At 41.5% G+C, this 18,859-nt stretch overlaps 1 long non-coding RNA gene across 1 annotated transcript in view; it reads right to left on the bottom strand.

Annotated features, from left to right (window-relative positions):
* LOC105881839 (uncharacterized) overlaps nucleotides 1-18,859 on the bottom strand; it is a 57,850-nt gene that overhangs the window by 13,551 nt on the left and 25,440 nt on the right. Inside the window, exon 2 of the long non-coding RNA XR_001158952.3 lies at nucleotides 2,266-2,309. This is a non-coding gene — a long non-coding RNA (uncharacterized LOC105881839). The remainder of the gene's footprint in view (nucleotides 1-2,265; nucleotides 2,310-18,859) is intronic.

Below are 18,859 nucleotides of genomic sequence, written 5' to 3'. Positions count from 1 at the left end.
GACTGCCCCTCACCCTCACTCCGTTGGGAAGAATGGAATTCTGCTGATCAACATGGGCCATGCAAGGCCAGGGCTAACCCCTGGAGCTTGGGGGAAAGTAGGGGGTGGATCTTCCCAAAGAAGGAGGAAGGAAGTATGGCTATACCACTTCCTTTCTCACCTTTGAGCATATTGTCTATATAGCCTGCTAGTCTTACTTCTGCTCTTTTTTGACATTTTAGTCCAGTTAATTCTTCAATTTCTATTATTTAAAAAAAATATTTTTTCTCTTCAAATTATAAAAAGAATATGTAAAATATATTTAAGTCCCTTGCAGAGTAATAATTAATGAATGACCCACGTGTGTAAAGGAAGAGAACCCTATATATGGAGATAGAGAGGTATATATTACATTTAACTTATGTGGTAGCCTTTTGCTACCACAAATGAGGCTACGCTGTACAGCTGCGTACAAGTCTCCATGGGAACTTTTGTGATTTCTCTGGGACATTTAAGGAGGAGCTGCTGGATCACAGGGTTTGTGAATAGTTAATATCACTAAGTACTCCCAGGCTGTCCTCAGAATGGCCACACGAGCCCTGGGGTGATCCACTATTAAAGCTTCCAGCAGCTCCAGATGCCTTAAAATTGCTCCACTTCACACTGGCGCCACCACACTGGAGACACATATACCTTTATGTACACATAGCATAAGTGATGAAGACCTGAGTTAGTCGTCTTAAATGCCTCCCAGAACATTTTCCTTTTCAGTGATCCAGGTTTTCTTTAATCCCTGAAGCCCCTTCCACCATTAAGACTGAATCTTTCAAGAAGACAGGATGGCAGGTACCACCCAGAACAGCAGAGTCCTCAGAGCGGAGAACACACCCTCTTCTACTGAGCAGCAGGAGAGTTAAGTAGAGAAAAGTGCGTGTCTTGCTGGGGCCCTGTAGGGTTTCAGTGCTCCCCACCCTGCACCCCTAACATTTAGCCAGCGAGGAGTTGAGCGGGGAGCCAGAAATCACGCAGAGAAGAGAGACCAGGTAGAAGACTCAGACTGTTGAGTTGTGTGCTGGTCAGAGAAATGCCCTTAGGAACTGAAGTTCCCATTTCTAACTCAGGAAGAGACCACCACAAATAGTGCCTTCTGCCCTAGACCGACGTGGGTGTTCGCAGCTGAGGAGAAATAAGCATGAGCTGTCAGAGAGGACTGTATTTGTCATCCTCAAGTTTCCCACGCCTTCTCATGCAGTATGGAAAGGAGACAGAAGTTGCTACTTGCTCCCAGAGGCAGTCGTTGAAGCTAGGCAAGAGTCACAATCAATGCACTTGTCTTTGGGTCACTATAGAGAGAGGTGAGGTGACACTGAGGGCCGCAGCTAAACAGAGTAGGTCAGAAAGCCAACGGGGACAAAACTGGACATTTCAGTAGTAGACACGGTCAGGCTAGAAGCCGAGTGAGGTGAGTCTATATCTCAACTGGTGATCAGCCGGGAAACGGAGGGAACAATAATATCACCTGGGCAGCGAGCCCTTCCCTGCAGCTAGAGGATAAACAAGCTCCTCCTTGCTCCCAGACACCTTCCCTGGCACAAGGAGAAGGAAGGAAGACTCTTCATAAAATAAACAGCTCTGATAGGAAGTTTGGATTTTACATTGCTTGAACATGAGTATCTATACACCCAAAAAATAAAACTGCAAAATCAGAATAGATTAATTTACCTCATAATCATGCACTTTAAAAAATAATTTTCTGGCCGGGCGCGGTGGCTCACGCCTGTAATCCTAGCTCTCTGGGAGGCCGAGGCGGGCGGATTGCTCGAGGTCAGGAGTTCGAAACCAGCCTGAGCAAGAGCGAGACCCTGTCTCTACTATAAATAGAAAGAAATTAATTGGCCAACTAATATATGTAGAAAAAATTAGCCGGGCATGGTGGCGCATGCCTGTAGTCCCAGCTACTTGGGAGGCTGAGGCAGAAGGATTGCTTGAGCCAGGAGTTTGAGGTTGCTGTGAGCTAGGCTGACGCCATGGCACTCACTCTAGCCTAGGCAACAAAGTGAGACTGTCTCAAAAAAAAAAATAATAATAATAATAATAATTTTCTACACTCATCAGGAATTTAAGCAGCTCCAGAGGAAGGGAAGGTCAGATACAGAAACCCGGAAGCTGAACTTGCTGCATGCTCACTTCAGATGGATTCAGTTTGGGCCTTGCTGCGTGTGTGCAGCACAAGTGTCTAACGCTCCAGTTTGAGATGCTCAGGCATGCTCGGTTCAACTCACTCACCTCCTTACCAGGCATCCAAGGATTCCTTTGGTCTTACGGTTGACCTGGAGGAGAGATAAGGTATATAAGTAAGAAAGTAGCTTCCTCTATTTGCTGTAGAGTAAAGGAGAAGACTCAGTGGGGTGCTGCTTGCACCCCCACAGTGGCTGTGCTTTACCGGCAGGCACCTGAGGCCAGCACTGAAAGTCCCAGCACACACCAGGACCGCCAGGGCATGACCCCCTCTCCTAGCTCTTGTGTTCACCTCCACACACACACTGCTTCTCCCTTCCTCGGCCGATTTAAACTGTGCCCACCCCCCTTCTTCCATTGCCACTGCAGACAAAAGATAAATTCTCTCTTTGCTGACATAGTAGCTATTCATGGCTAATGGGTAGAGCCATAACCAGCCATTAAACCTGGATCCCAGAACATCATTCCTTTTCCTCAAGGGCAGGAAGAGCTTTCGCCAGAAACATTCCACGTAGACATTTCAGAAAGCCACCAGAAAGCCTTCATGGTGGAACAGGGCACCTCTCCCACAGTTTGGGGACACTGGAAATGATGTTCACTGGATGGAAATGAGACTTCAAATCCAAGACCCCTCAAAGGGGGAACTCACACACCCAGCCCAAGGCTTATGCAGCCTGGAAGAGATGCTGCTAGTAGACAGGGGAGGGGCTCCATTAGGTACTGGATTCACGGAGGGAGTGGGAGGATAACGTGGAGGAGACCAAGGGACCAGGAAAGAGTTGTTAAAGGCTCTGTGTTAATTTCTAGGGGCTTCCATGACAAATTACCACAAACTGGGTGGCTTAAAACTATAGAAATTTATCTGGATGCTAGAAGTCCAAAAATCAAGCTTTTAGCAAGGTTAGTTCCTTGACAAGGCTCATGCCCCTCTCCTAGCTTTAGTGGTTGCCGGCAATCTTTGGCTTCCAGATACTTCAATCTCTGCCTCTGTCTTCACATGGCTTTCTTCCCTGTGTACGTCTGGGTCTCTGTGTCCAAGTTTCTGTCTTCTTATAAGGACACCAGTTATTGGATTAGGGACCACCCTAATTCAGCATGGCCTCATCTTAACTTGATTACATCTGCAAAGACTCTATTTCCAAATAAGGTCACATTCTGAGGTTCCTAGTAGACATGGATTTTGAGGGGACACTATTCAACCCAAAGACAGGCTCCAAAGACAATTAACTAACCACATAGCTCTGTTCTTTTGGCCACATAGATATGTGGCTTCAGGGGCCAACAGAATAACTATTACCATACACATTTATCATGGTTTACAGCATTGGATGACTGAACAATCAAAGTCTTCCCCTAGCAAGTGCCAGCACCCGAAGCATAGTGATAAATCATGCCAACAGCATTCTCTAGCTCAGTGGTTTCCAAGCCCTTTATCCACAGAACCCTTTGTTCAAATGAAACCTTACTAGGGATGTTCAGACAAACATAATGGATAAAAGCTGTTCTTGTAGAAATGAGGCTGGCAGGGCCAGGGCATCTTCCTCCCATGTCAGATTATAAGGGAAGGAACATCACAGAATATTACTGGAAATCCATGTATCCACTTTTCCGTTTAGTTCAGGAAGCAATTGCTAAGCACAGCTAATACAGAGCGAAATAAGTATACAGGGGTTTAGAGAAGAGGTAGAGAGGAGAATGAAGAAGGACCAGAAAGGAGATCATTACGGCCACCCTAAGTATTTGGTTATAAAAAAGAGAGGAAAATCTCAGGATACCAATCTGTGGCCTCCTGGTGATCCCAGGGGAAAAGGAAAAAGGATGAAGAGGAAAGAGAAGGAAGGACCCACGCATACAGTGACTTAGAGTGCTAGCTAGTGCTCTTACATCCCTACTACAGATTCATGGACGAAGCTCTAGAGTTTCCTGGGTCAAGTTTGAGGCAGTTAGCTCCATAGTTCAGGCAAGTTTACACTGAATGGCTTAGAGATCTTCTGTTTCCCAAATAAGTAGATAAACAGAAGACTTTAGTCTCCAGCCCCATCAATCTAATACCTTCTGTGAGCATTTACCATGTGTACAGAGCCAAATAAAACCATTCAATCTAAATAAATCAATAATAATTTATATCTTTTGATCTCTCCAAAGACAAATGTTTATATGTAGAGAGAATAAATAAATAAGATGACATTTAAAGGAAGAAGCAATCCCACCCCACAACACACAAGACATAAAAAAAAAAAAAAAAAGTGAGATGCAAAGCCATTTGAGCAGTTGTTGGAGTCTTTACCAAAGGGAGGACATATCTGTCAAGACGCCAATGGTTCAGTTAAACTTTCCTATAGTCATGCTCCCAGGAAAGCACTTTAATTTGCTCTCTAGTTTAATAGTTTAATAGCTTAACCTATTGATTCTCACATTTTGAAACTAGCTGAGCCTGAGAGGAAACAAAGGAAAGTTGGAAATGATTCTGACATCAAAATGTTGCTACGCAGTATTACCGTTTCTTGAAACGTATGAACAACAGGTATTTTGTTCAGTGAATGTCATGCCACCAATGTCACCCCTGTGGCTAATTCTCTGTGCAAGGCTCTCCTCATACAGTAGATTTTTGGGGTCGTGAATCCCTTTGGAAATCTAGTGAATATAATATTCTTCTTTTTTTGTTTGGTTTTATTTTGTTTGTTTAACTGCACTGGCTGAACTAAAAGGAATAATATTCTTAAATGCATTTTTAAAATGCATAGAGTTATAGGAACACTAATTATATTAAAACAGAGTTATCAAAATATTTTCTAGAAAACAAATTTGTGATGAGGCTATATATATATATATATCTTCCTTATTAACACATTAAATAATAAGATCTAGCAGCAAGTAAGTGGTGAGTGTAGGTGGTATTTTGAGAGCTCTGCCAGCAACTGTCATCTGATTTGAAAATATCTTTGATTTCTATTGGTGACAAAGTCATAGGTACTGCTAACACCACTGTGACGTGTTGCCTATATTCATAACTGAAGAAAATGCTAATTTTAAGTTAGAAGTGAGTGAAAGTAAAAAATGCAATTTTTTCCCAGCTACAGACTCAGACCCCAGACTCTGACTCCTCCATGTGGCTCTCTTTGATTTCAAGATGAAGAAACATTCTCAGAAACTTCCACTCTTATAAGTTCATGGCTACACTAATAAAGGTTATTCATACCTACTCTGGCCAGCCTGGCTGGGAAGTCAAAATAATGGCAGCCTCTGAGCACCGGGGGCTACCACCCCTGGAGCTCAGGGAAGAAGGCTGTTGATGCCGATGTCAGAGATTCAAAGTACTGGAGATGGAAGGGAGAATAGAAGTTTTCTGGTGTCTACTAGAAATCTGCAGGGCAGGGCAGGGCAGGAGTGGGACGGGGGCTTCACAGGCCAGTGTGCAACTGACCAAACCAGAGCAGACTCCTGAGTGGTCAGGCACTGCCATGGACTGAATGTTTGTGTCCCTGCAAAATTCAAATATTGAAGCCCTAATTCCCACTGTGATGGTATTAGGGACCCTTGGGTGGTGATTAAGTCATGAGGGTGAAACCCTCATGAATGGGATTAGTGACCCTATAAAAGGGACCCCAGAGAGCTCTCTTGCTCTCTTCCCTCCCTGTGAGGATACAAGAAGATAGCAGCCTGCAACCCCAAAGAGGGCCCTCACCAGAACCTGACCATACTGGCACCCTGATCTCGGACTTCCAGCCTCCAGAACTGTGAAAAATAAATTTCTGGGATTGGGCTCAGTTGCTCATGCCTGTAATCCCAGGACTTTGGTGAGGCCAGCGCAGAATCAAATCAGTTGAGGCCTGGAGTTCAAGACCAGCCTGGGCAAAAAAGAAAAACCCTGTCTCTACAAAAAAAAATTTTTTTTTTAATTAGCCAGGCATGGTAGCATGAGCCTGTGGTCCTAGCTACTCAGGAAGGTGAGGCAGGAGGATTACTTAAGCCCAAGAATTCAAGGCTGCATGACCTATGATCATACTACTGCAACTGGGCAACAGAGCAAGACCCTGTCTCTACAAAAATTAAAATAAAATAAATTTTAAAAATAATCATAAATAAATAAAATTTAAAAATAAATGTCTGTTGTTTATAAGCCATACAGTCTACTGTACTTTGTTAAAGCAGCCAGAACAGACCAAGACAGGCACCCTAGGTGTTTTAGGTGATGGGTTCAGGAGCCAGACACATGCACCCATTCAATGTCTGAATAATTCACACAACAGATATTTCATGAGGGCCTACTTTGTGCGAGGCACTGTGCAAGGTAATGAGAGTGGATGCCAGGAGCCTTCACTGCATTCTTGGGGAAGAGCATGGAAGTGCCCAAGAGCCCCTCAGTATGATAAATATTAATCAGAAACAGTGATGAAGCCAAGCAGTCCATACCAAATGGGTCTATTTCTCACAAGATGCTGTGGATCCAGGATGCAGTTTGGAAAAAAAATACATGGAAGACAACTAACATTTATTGAGCATCTACTATGTGCCAGGCACTCTACTGTGCCTGAGATAATTACATTCATTATCTCAAGATGTCCTTAGGAAAGAGGAAGAAAATGGGTCTCTGAAGGGATGAATGGTTTATTTGCCACTTAGTACATGTCTGGACTTGGTTCTGAATCCAAGTCTGTGTAATTCGAAAGCACACTTTTTTCCAGTAACCATGCAGTGCAGGCGGCGGGCTGGCCTCTTGGCCATTCAAACTCAGTTTCCTAATCAGGTTGTAACAGTATCGTGGATCATTTGAGGAAATGTACACAAGTGCCCTGTAAGCTATAAAACACTAAGCACATGTTATTGTGGTTGTAATTATGTGTCACTTTGTTATAATAATATTATCATCAGAAATTTGGTATATAATAAACTTTGGATATCATTAGAAACCCTGGGCATCTAGACAATTCTATGATAAATGACCCAAGCAGTGAGGATGACTATGTCACAGAAATGTGGGGAACAATGTATTCTGGTTTTTCCTGGAAATTGCTTTATTATTCAAGGAAATTAGGTCATTCCTAATTAGGAATATAGTATCCAAATTAAATCCCCCTTACTTAGTATAGTAGTTCCCAGAAAGTTATGTAAAACAAAACCAAAAAATTCTAATAAAATTAACAATTTTCTAAATGTGATACAGAAGTCTCTTATTCAACACTAAGGTAAGTTACCAGATTTATTCAAAATTTTGGGGGTCAAAATCTTTCTCCACTCTTGGGCAATGGTTCTGTAAAAGTGGACATGTGATACCTCCTCAAATGCAAATTTGTTTTTTCCCAAAAGCTTTTATTGTGCCAGTGTTCTTTGAAGTGGATTTGCTTGCAATAAAATGGTTTGTTTCGTAAACTTTTTAATACTGTTTCTTTCCTGTTTACAAAAATAGCACCTGCTTGTGGCAGGGGGTGAAGGGAAGGAAAATACAGATGAAAACTAAAAGACCAGCAACAACGATTTTGTTAACACACTGTGCAAACTTTTCAATGACTTTTAAAACTTTTCAATAAATTCAATAGTTATATGGAACTCTGACTGCTTTTAGCAAGCAGGATCCCTTTAGTGAATTTTGCAACACTGACTTTCAACATATGGGGTAAAAATGCCTCTCCTGATAAAAGGAAGATGTTCTAATGATGCAATGATGCACCAATGGCTTAAAAATATAAGAGGTTATGGAAACAGTTAAGAAAAAAACAGTTAAGGAAAGTTACCACCTGAAACTCAAACTAAAGGGATATTATTGTGTTGGAAAATGTGAAACATATCTGAGGATCTTGGGGCAGAAGACAAGGGTAGAGTAAGTTTAACAGAGGACAAGGAGAGGTTCAAATGCCCCAGCAGTGTCCTACTTCCCACGGCCTCCAGGTGGCGCCCCCGCATCCCCATCCTCACTGTGGGCCTGGGGGGTGTAGCGGGAAAGGCGTGCCCTGTTCTTTCTGATCTTCCTCCTCCTCCTTACTCTAAGAAGCAAAACTGACCTGCAAGTGTTCGTGATCCACTGGGATAAACACAATGTGATTTCTGGGGACTGCAGAGCCCCACGTTTTCTCACCAATTCTCTAATGCTGGCATTTCTTTGAACCAAGGTTAAGCTTTTCACTTCAGAAATAATAGGGTTAAATTCCCAAAGTCTGGCTGAGGTAATGTTGCAGCATAAATAATAAGGTTTCATCAAAGTGTAATCTGTTGAGACCGGGAAGCCATTTGGATTATGCATGAGGGCAAAGTAACCAAGCCAATAAGACACTCGGGATGAAGAAATTCACAAAGAAGACTACAATTTTCCCCAGAATAAACTCTGTTTATTTTCAGCCGACTGGGAACAAGTAAAGGCCAGGCCAGATTATTTTTGTCATTTAGTTGCAAAGGCAGACGGCACCACCATACATAACTTCAAAGATGTGTTGTCTTTGTCCTTTGTATGGGGCTGCCGGCCAGCATAGAGCTTCCTTTACAGTTTAGTTTGTTCATTCATGGAGAACCAAAGATTCTAGGGCTGGAAGTGATCTTGAAAAATGATCTAGTCCTTACCCCTTCATTTTCAGAAGAGGAAACCAAATCCAAAAAAGCTAAATGAGTTGCTAAGAATTGGGTCTCTAGTTAGGAACTAGAATGCAGGTCCCCAGACCCTCCTTGTAGTCTTGCTTTTATATTGTTAATGGGTTCTCCATGCTAATTTCAGCACTAAGCGCCTTCATACATGCAGCCACCTACATACGGTAGCTGAGGTACACCTGTTTTTACTCAAGATATTGTTGTTTCCCCACTGCTCTTTATAACAACTATACTGAGACACTAAAGAATTAATGGTAGATACAAAAAATAGTGACTGTGATGGTTAGTTTTATGTATGAATTTTACTAGCCCATAAGGTGCTCAGATATTTGGTCAAACATTATTCTGGGTGTCTTTTGAATGAACTTAAAATTGAAACTGACTAAGTAAAGAGATTGCCCTCCCTAATGTGGGTGGGCCTCATCCAATCAGTTGAAGGCCTGCTTAGAACAAGAAGGCTGGCCCTCCCCCAAGTAAGAGAATTCTTCCTGCCTGACCACCTTCAAAGTGGGACATTGGCTTTTTTCCTGCCTTCAGACTCGACCTGAAACATGGGCTCTTCCTGGATCTCCAGCTTGCTGAACTTCAGACTAGAATTATGCCTCCAGCTCTCCCGGTCCTCAGGATTTCAGACTCAGACTGGAACTAAACCATCAGCCCTCCAGGGTGTCCAGCTTTCTGAGTCATCCTACAGATCTCGAAGTTTTCCAGCCTCCATAATTGCATGAGCCAATTCCATATAATTAATCTGTTTCTCTGGAGAACCCTGACTAAATACACTGACCTTTCCTCATGTTCAGATCTTCTGACTCTCATATGTTTCAAAATGCACTTTCAAGGCAATTTTAGGAGCTTTTGCCCAGCTGCAAATGCAAATCACTTGATATCACCACCATAGATCGGATACATTAAATAACAAAGGAGCAGAATAAATATGAAATCCCAATAGTCGTTGCTATAATGAAAACTATAATATTCTGGTTGTTTTATGTTGAATTAGAAAGTTAAGTTCTTAGACTGGTAAATTCTATTATTAGATCATAAGTCCTCTGGGAAATCAGATCAGCTTAGGGGGGGGCTGGCCAGGGTATAAGAAGAGAAAGAAGAGGCCAATAAAAATAGCAAATAATAAGCATTGGTTTGGTGTCTACTGTATGCCCCATACTTTCTAATCATTCATCCAACAGATTTTATTGAGCACTTTTTATGTTCCTGACATTGTTCAAAGTGTTAGAGATACAGCCATGTAAAATCAGCTTTTATTTCCTGCTCACATGGAATTAACAGTTTAGAGAAGGGAGATAGATAAGTAACAAATGTTATAGAGAAAAATAAAGCAGGGAGGAGAGAGAGGTAGTGCCAAGTGTAAGGGGTTATACTTTTTGGTAAAGTTGTCAGGATAGATAACACCAAAGCTAAGGTGACATTTGAGAGTAGAGCTGAATGAAGGAGGTGAGGGAACAAGTCACAAGGCGGGGGAGGGGGGGGACACTTTTCAGACATGAGAATCAGTGAGTGCAAAGGACCTGAGGTAGATGCATGTCTGTATGCTCAAAGAACAGCAAGGAAACCAGTAGGGCTGAAGCAGTGTTCAGCAAGGGGACAGTGAGAGATAAGGTCATAGAAATAGCAGTGGACCAGATCATGTAGGGTCTTGAGCATCTGTCAGATAGATAGTAATGTTGGTATAAATGAGATAACTGGTGTTCAGAGAAGTTTATAATTTTCCCACAATAACTCAGCCTGGTGGAGAATGGCCTAGACCTAGGCATATCTAAGTCTAAAGCTCTTAATCTTTCTACATCATTATATTATCTTTCTCCAGAAAAAACTTAACTCTCTGATTGTTTTGTATATCCCTAGTAAAGTATTCGCAGTACATATTTGCCCTTTTTTTTTTTTTTAACCATCGAGTGTCACATATCCTTTCTATGTGAGGGAAGTCCCCATTGTGTGAGTCTGGGCTTGTCATAGTGAAATCAAGTGGCCAAATATTCTTTCTCCCTAGCCCACACAGCTAGGGTGAGAGCATGGGCTGTGGGTCAAATTGCTATCTTTGAATCTTGAGTGTGTCCCAAAGATACAGGGTCAGGTAGCCACCTGGGCCATCTAACAATGCTAGTGGCAAGTGTCCAGCAGAGGCAGTAGCAGAAGTAGCACCCTGACCAGAGATGCCTGTGGCATGACCCTGGATGTACTCCTTGTATTGTCCTATTTTCTTAGCCTGATTTCCATCATTGCCAACAATTCTGTGAGTCAAAAAAAGGTGAGGGAGCACCTCCTTCTGTTCCAGTTCTGTATTCCTATCGGGAAAAATTGTGCAAGACTTTGGAATGGAAAGAAGAGATTACTGAGTGTCCTATACTGCATACCTTTCTTGTTCTCTCTGCCTTTTGTTGTGTTTTTAGCTATTTTATTACTCTATAATTTGTAGAAAGCTGAAAATATACAGATGATTCTTGTTCATACAAATCCAAATTAGCTATGTCAGATAGAATGCAGTTGGTTATTACATGTGGATTGACCCATGTTCCATGTGTTTGTAAATTCATTTTACCATTCTTTATCTCCCTAGATGTGCATGTAATGCTTTGAATTCTCCTTTCAACCTGTTGTAAATTCTTATTAGCTCTCTTGATAATAAATGATTTAAATAAAATTTATGCCAAGTCACATTTATTTATGAATTCATTTAAGCATTCCTTATCTGCCTGTATGTGTGTATTGGTAATTTGAATTCTTTGAACCGGCAACATCTTATGGGTTCCCTCGGCAATTAATGAGTTAACTAAACATCTATTAAGCATGTTCATTTCATATTTATATTATATACATGATTTTGCCCTTAAAAAATATTAGCCTTTAACAATGGCAGAGAGGAAAAATCACATCATGGTCTTGTCTTTAGCTCAGAGATCTCCTCCTCTGACCCGCACCCACCACACACAGCCATGTACCTCACAGAACAGGAGACAGGTGCTCTTCTTAGCTCTGCTTTAACCAATTTGTTAATTTGCATAGCCTCCCTGGGCCTCAGTTCCCTCATCTCTGAAATGAAGAGGATGAATTTAATACTCTTTAAGATTCAACTCAGCTCTAACTTCTTATGACTGGCTGTGTTACACGCCCTATGTTCCTTTTCTCCCCACTACCCCTCATGAGTTTATCTTCCCATTTTCCTGATACTCCTGTATTTACTTCTCGTTATTTCACTTTCCACCACATTATGCCTTATTTTCCTTCTCTTACTTTTCTCAAGGTTTAGCCCCTCTGTACTCATCTTCCTGTTTCCTCACTTCCCAACACATACACACACATACACACACACACGAATACAAGCTGCTTTATGAGAACCAAAAGACTATCGCAAACTTGTAGTTATTATAGGATTACATGGAAGAAACAAGTAATTCCTACTCGCCTTTCCCCTTAATCCCTCCAGACAAACTACCTCAAAATAAAACAAACATGTGCTTTGCTAAAAAAAGAAAAAGAAAAAAAAAAAAACAGTAGGACAAACAAATCACTTTGATCTCACTGTTCAGTTTAACCCAGAAGTAGATTATAGCACAAGGAATGGACTTTCTCTTATCAGAACCACATTCAGACACTCAGACTTCCCCAGCTGGGTCAGAAGAATGTGCGTTCTGAGGCTTACTTTGTAGTTTACATGCATGCTATGGTCTGAATGTGCCCCCTTCAAAATTTACGTTGAAACTTAATCCCTATTGCGGTAGCATGGAGAGGTGGGGCCTTTGAGGAAGTGATTAAGTCATGAAGGCTCCGCTCTCATGGATGAATTAGTGTCTCGTAGAGGGGCTGGAGCAAACCAGCGTGGGCCCCTTTTTGCCCTTCCTCTTTCTGACATGTGAGGACACCGCAAGAAGACCCTCCCCACACACCACCTTGATCTTGACTTCCCAGGCTCCAGAACTGTGAGAAGTACATTTGTATTATATGTAAACCACCCACTCCATGATATTTTGTTACAGTTATCACAAACAGACTGAGACACAGCGGGCCACTCAGGCCCGTATGGTAGGAACTGGGAGTTCTTTATTCTTTCCCTGTGCTTCACACAACAGAGAAAAAGTCTACAAAGTCAAACTCCCTTAGGGAATCGGCTGTTACAAAATACTTTTGTATTTTTCTACACACTCCAGTTAAGAGTTCAGATGGTATCTTTTCTATCCAAAGAAAAGGCCCAGTAAAAAAAAAAAACCAAATTAGATTCTCCCAAGAGTTGGTTCCCACATTGTTGACCAGTGTGATGTGATTTCTAAGGTTTCTTACAGCTCATAAAATGTCATGGGGTGTTGGGGGTTGAAGGAATTGTGGCACACAAAGAAAGCAAGAGGAATTTCCAGGCCAAGGAAATGTATGTGCAAAGCATGGACTCTTCAGAGGGCCCCAGTGTTCTGGGAACGCAGATTAAGAAGTTCAGTGTGGCTGCAGCAAAGGGACTGCACAGGGTGGAGGGAGGGAGGAAGACAAAGGATTAAGAGCAGACAAGTCTGTAAAGATAAGAAAGCTAGACTGCAAAGACCAAACTGCCCCTGCACTGTCAACGAGGCTTCTGTACAATCTGCTGCTTTGCGATTCAAAAAAACATTGAGATGTGACTTCTAATGTTTCTTTTTTTGAGGTACCCACTTAAACAAACAGCAGACAAATACCAAGAAGTCATTTGACCCTAATTGCTGAAAAGTACAATTATGGAAAATGGATGTGTGGTTGGGAGTTTTTATTTGCTTTTCTCCATGAAAACATGTAGGGGTGACACTCTTCCCTTCCCCATACCCCACCTCCCTCTAGCGTCAAGTCATTGAGCAATCAGCATTGAAAGTAAACATGCAATGATTGCAATAACTGTAAATACTTTATGGTGCATTAATGACTCAGAAAGTTGGGTTTGAGAATATGACCATTCACCATCAAAGAATTTCAAATTCATATTTACTTAGATTGGTTTTGGTCTCCTGTGGGACTTATGGATAAGCCATGTCTTAGTCACCTTATTTAATGGCTATCACTGGGCTCTCTGCAGGGGAATGACTCCCCATGCCTGGTGAACTTCTGATGAGTAGATGACTTGCAGGAGGGACTACCATTCTGATAAACTCACACATTTTCATGAGTTTAAGATCTCCTGCTCCAAAGCACAACAGGCCCTGAACAAATGCAAACAACAGGTTTGCCCTTAGCCCTCTCCCATCTCATGTACACCTTCATTTTTGTTCTGTGCCTCCCTGCTAAGACACACCAAGTGTCTTAGTCAGCTGGGGATGCCATAACAAAAATACCATAGACTAGATACCTAAAACAACAGGAATTTACTACTCACAGTTCTGGAGGCTGGAAAGTCCAAGATCAAGGTGTCAGCACAGTTGGTGTCTGATAAGGGCTCTATGTCCTTGGGTTGCAGATGGCCACCTTCTCACTGTGTCCTCACATGGCCTTTCCTTTGTGCTCAAGAGGAAAGAGAGAGAAATCTCTCTCTCTTCCTTTTCTTATAAGGCCACTAATCCCATCTTAAGGGCCCCACCTACATGATCTAATCTAACCCTAATTACCTCCCAAAGTCCTCATCTCCATATATCTTCACATTGGGGGTTAAGGCTTCAACATATGAATTTAGAGGGGACTCATTTCAGTTCATAACATTCTGTCCCTGGGCCCCCAAAATGTATATCCTCCTAGCATGCAAAGTACATTCATTTTATTCTAACAGCCCCAAAAGTCTTAACACTTTCCAGCATCAAGTGTAAAGTCCAAAGTTTCATCTAATTATTCAAGTCATATTTGGGTGAGACTTCAGGTAGGATTTGTCCTTAGGCAACATTCCTCCCTAGATGTGAGCTTGTGAAACCAGACAAGTTCTTTTCTTCCTAAACACAATGGTGAGACAGGCATGGGGATAGATATTCCCATTCCAAAAAGGAGAAACCGGAAAGAAGAAAAGGTTGATGAGTCCCAAGAAGTCTAAAACCTAGCAAAGTGAATTCAGATCTAAAGGCTCAAGGATAATTCCCTTTGGGTCAACACTCTGCCTTCCAGACACACTGGGGTGTCACTTTCACCTTCAGGATCCACTGAAGGGGTAGGGAACCCAAGCCAGTGAGTGCCCCCAACCCCAGGGCACTAGGTAGAATCTTTCCAACCTTCTGAAACCAGAGATGTAGCCACCTCATTTGAAACCAAGGAGGAATAGCCTTTCCCCTGGATCTGTGCTAAGAGTGGCAGCCCTGAGGATCTCTGAATCACCTGTGGAATCATTCTTCCTTTTTCCCGAATAGTAGCACACACTCACAGCCAAATAGTTCTATGGTCTTGTTTTGCAGAATCCAAGAATTCTAATAGTCTTCCTTCATTCCGTCCTGGATCCACCACTGTCAGTTCAAACTGATAGTGTTTCTGCTTGTTTAATTCTGTAAACTCTTTATCACGTGATGGTCCAGCCATACCCTCTTCAGAACATGCTCTCTCAATTTTTACAACATGAATAGGCTGATGATTTTCCAAATCTTAAAGTTTTGATTCTTTTTTGCTTGATGATTTTTCAATTCATCTCTCTCTTGTCATGTGTTTCTATAAGGAGTCAGGAGGAGCCAAGAAGAGCCTTCAACATCTTGCTAGAAATTTCCTTTGTTAAATATCCAATTTCATTGTTCACAAGTTTGACCTTCCACAGAACACCAGAACACAATTCAGCCACATTCTTCACCACTTTATAACAAGGATGGCTTTCCCTCCAGTTTCCAATATGGCGTTCCTCATTTCCATCTGAGACCTCACCAGAATCTCCTTTAACACCCACATTTCTAGCATGGACCTGAAAACTCTTCCCACCCCTACCCATTACCCAGCTCCAAAGCCATTTCCACATTTTTAGGTATTGTCAATAGCAGCACCCCACTTCTTGGTACCAAAACCTGTCTTAGTCTGGGTTCTACAGAGAAACAGAACCAACAGGAGATAGATACAGATACTGACATAAATGTAAAGTGATTTATTATAAGGAAATGGCTCATATAATGATGAAGGCTAAGAAGTCCCAAGATTTGCAGTCAGCAAGCTGGACACCCCTGAGCCAGGAGTGGTATAGTTCCAGTCCAGGACAAAAGGCCTAAGAACCAGAAAACCAATGGAGTAAGTTCCAGTTTGAGTCTGACACAAAAGTAGACCAATGTCCTAGTTCAAAGACAAGCAGAGAGAAAGAATTCTTTCTTACTCAGTGTCTTTATTCTATTCAGGCCTTCAATGGACTGATGAGGCCCACCCACATTGGGAAGGGCAATCTGTTTTACGTAGTCTATTGACTCAAGCATTAATCTGATCCAGAAATACCCTCACAGACACACCCAAGAATAACATATAACCAAACATCTGGGCACCCCATGGCTCAGTCACGTTGACACATTGACCATCACACCAGCTCAGTCCACCTTGACCTGCCTTCTTGTCCTTTCCTCACATGTTCACTTTGCCCATTCATCAATTTTTCACCAATGGACAATTTTTTTTTGTTTTGCTCAATAGTCAGAGCCTTGCTAAGAGATTCCTTAATTGCCCTAAAAATTACTACTAAGATATTGATGAGTACAAATGACTTAAAAATTACTTTCCCTATTTGCATTTCACCTGTGCTTTATCCAAGGAAGAAAAAAAAATTTATCATGATAAAAATTTATTGTAGTAAAATAGCATAAAATTCACCATTTTAATCATTTTCAAGTGTACAATTCAGTGGGACTAAGTACCTTCAAAATGTTGTACAAACATCACCACTATCTAGGCCCAGAACTTTTTTATGATCTCATTAAGCAGCCACTCCCATTGCCCCTCTCCCAGCCCCTGGTAACCACTAATCTGCTTTCTGTCTCTATAGATTTGCCTATTCTCGATATTTCATATAAATAGAATCATACAAGAATGTGACCTTTCATGTCTGGCTTCCTTCATTTAGCTGAAGGTGAATTTTAGCCTCCTTAGCTAGGGAAGGTGAGAAATGTGAAGTAGAATATATTTCGAGATATAAACATTTGGGGGTTATCTTTAAAACCTCATCAACTTTCTACTTCACTGATTTATCAAGATTTGGGGAACCCATCTGTTACTCATCTGCCCTAGACATTCTGCTATGTGCTGTTAACTCATCCCGTGGAGGCTTGAGGCAGCCCAAACACAAGCTGGCATTGGGCCAGGGTTGGGGAATGAGGGGGGGGCGTTGCGCTCCATCAGAGAGGCCTTCTCCCAAAGTGACCTGGCAGGACCAGGGGGTCACAAGGTCATGCAGCCCTGAGGGGCACACGGATGCTTATCTGCGACACTTCAGGTCTTAATAAAAATGAAAGCAAGCACATCTCTGGCAGCAAAGTAAATTATTCATGGGCTTTATTTTAAAAGAAAGACAGGTTTATAGGGAAAAAAAAAATGGACACCTCATGAATTCCAAAAATCATTTCCAGAAGAAGAAAACTCCCAGTCCAATGTGAGTCAAAGATAATGCATCCATGGTTTGCACAGCTACTGAGTTTCACAAGGGTCCTAGGTTGTTCAGACACTGGTTTCTACAATAAGGATAATATAGAAGAATATATAGCTTTGTTGGGGACGTACTATGTGGATGGCCCCCTGAAACCACAATTCAATTGAAGTTTTGTGAGCAAAGAAAAGTTTGGCAGCCCCCACCCTGAAGGGTTCGAGTGTGTCATGCCGGAAAAGCTCAGGATCCATAAAAAAGCTGCTTTAAAATCAAGAAGCACTTGGAGGCCAGTTCGAGGGTTTCAGTCTGTGTCACAGATTTTATTTACTGTACACTCCCACAGTTTTTATTTGGTTTAACAGAGTACCTAAGCAGAGGCTTTTTATTTTTCTTTTTAGCTCTTCCTTTTTTTTTTTTTACCAATTTCGCTTTTTTACTAATAAGCAAATAAATGACAAATATTTTAGCTTTTATTTCTATCCTGTTACTATTTATATATTTGCTAAGATCAAAGTCTGAATTAATCCTCAAACCAATTCATGTTGTTTTCCTGCTTCTGTTTCAAAAAACGGACCACATAGTCTTCATAATTTTATTCCATGGTAACTAGCTTAGATTTAATCATATACACAAGCACTGCAGTAACTCGCTAAACAAATCCATGTGAGGATAAAAGGAACATCGCAGGCCTCATCCAGGCACAAAGACCTTTGTGTTTTTCTCCTTTTCTTTTTAGAAGTTTCTGGAGTCTATAATTGAACACGCAGCAGACTCTGGTTAAAAATTCATGATGATTCCTTTTTAAATAATAGCATTTGTCTTTTTATGAGGTCTTTTAACTCAAAAGGATCCCTGTTTCACTCCACGAATTATTTACATTCAAAAGTCATGACTATAAGACAATGTCATTGGGTTTGAACAAATATACCTGAATTTATCCATATAAATAAATGATGTCCTCATCAAAGTGGGTAGTGACATTCCAAGGATTTTCAAAATGGTTTGGGGACTCCAGTTAGGAACTGCCTTCCTTCATACACTGAGAGAATGTCTTTGAATGTTCCTGATGGTTTAAAAAAAAATCTTTTTTTCATCAGGATAAGTTTCTTTTTTGGAAACAGCCAAGCCATTCAATAAGGCAGATGGCAATTTGCTGGATAGAACTGCTTTAGCCTAAATAAGAGGTGACTACAATATAATGAGACTATTACTTTAATATTAGTCCTTAATTACTCCTAAAGTTAATTCCAAAAGAAGTTCCTAAAACATTTAGAATAGCAGTACAATTGAAAGAAGTGCCTAGACTTTCAAATAAGCTCCTCTGAAAAGGGTAACATTCACTTGAATATGAGGATTTTTTGTGCAGTGGCACCATCGTAGCTCACTGCAGCCTCAAACTCCTGGGCTCAAGTTATCCTCCTGCCTCAGCCTCCCAGAGTTCTGGGATTACAGGTGTAAGCAACCACGCCCAGTGAATATATGGGGTTTTCTTAAAGAAAAATAGGCTATCCTTGCCTTACTTGATTTTGACAGAAACTCTATATCATTGGCAACTAACTTAGGAGAGCTGGCTTTTTTCAG

This window comes from Microcebus murinus, chromosome 15 (assembly GCF_040939455.1).
Source record: "Microcebus murinus isolate Inina chromosome 15, M.murinus_Inina_mat1.0, whole genome shotgun sequence".
Classification (NCBI taxonomy): domain Eukaryota; kingdom Metazoa; phylum Chordata; class Mammalia; order Primates; family Cheirogaleidae; genus Microcebus; species Microcebus murinus.
Note: the sequence above shows the minus strand (reverse complement) of the source record. Positions and strands in the feature narration are given on the sequence as shown.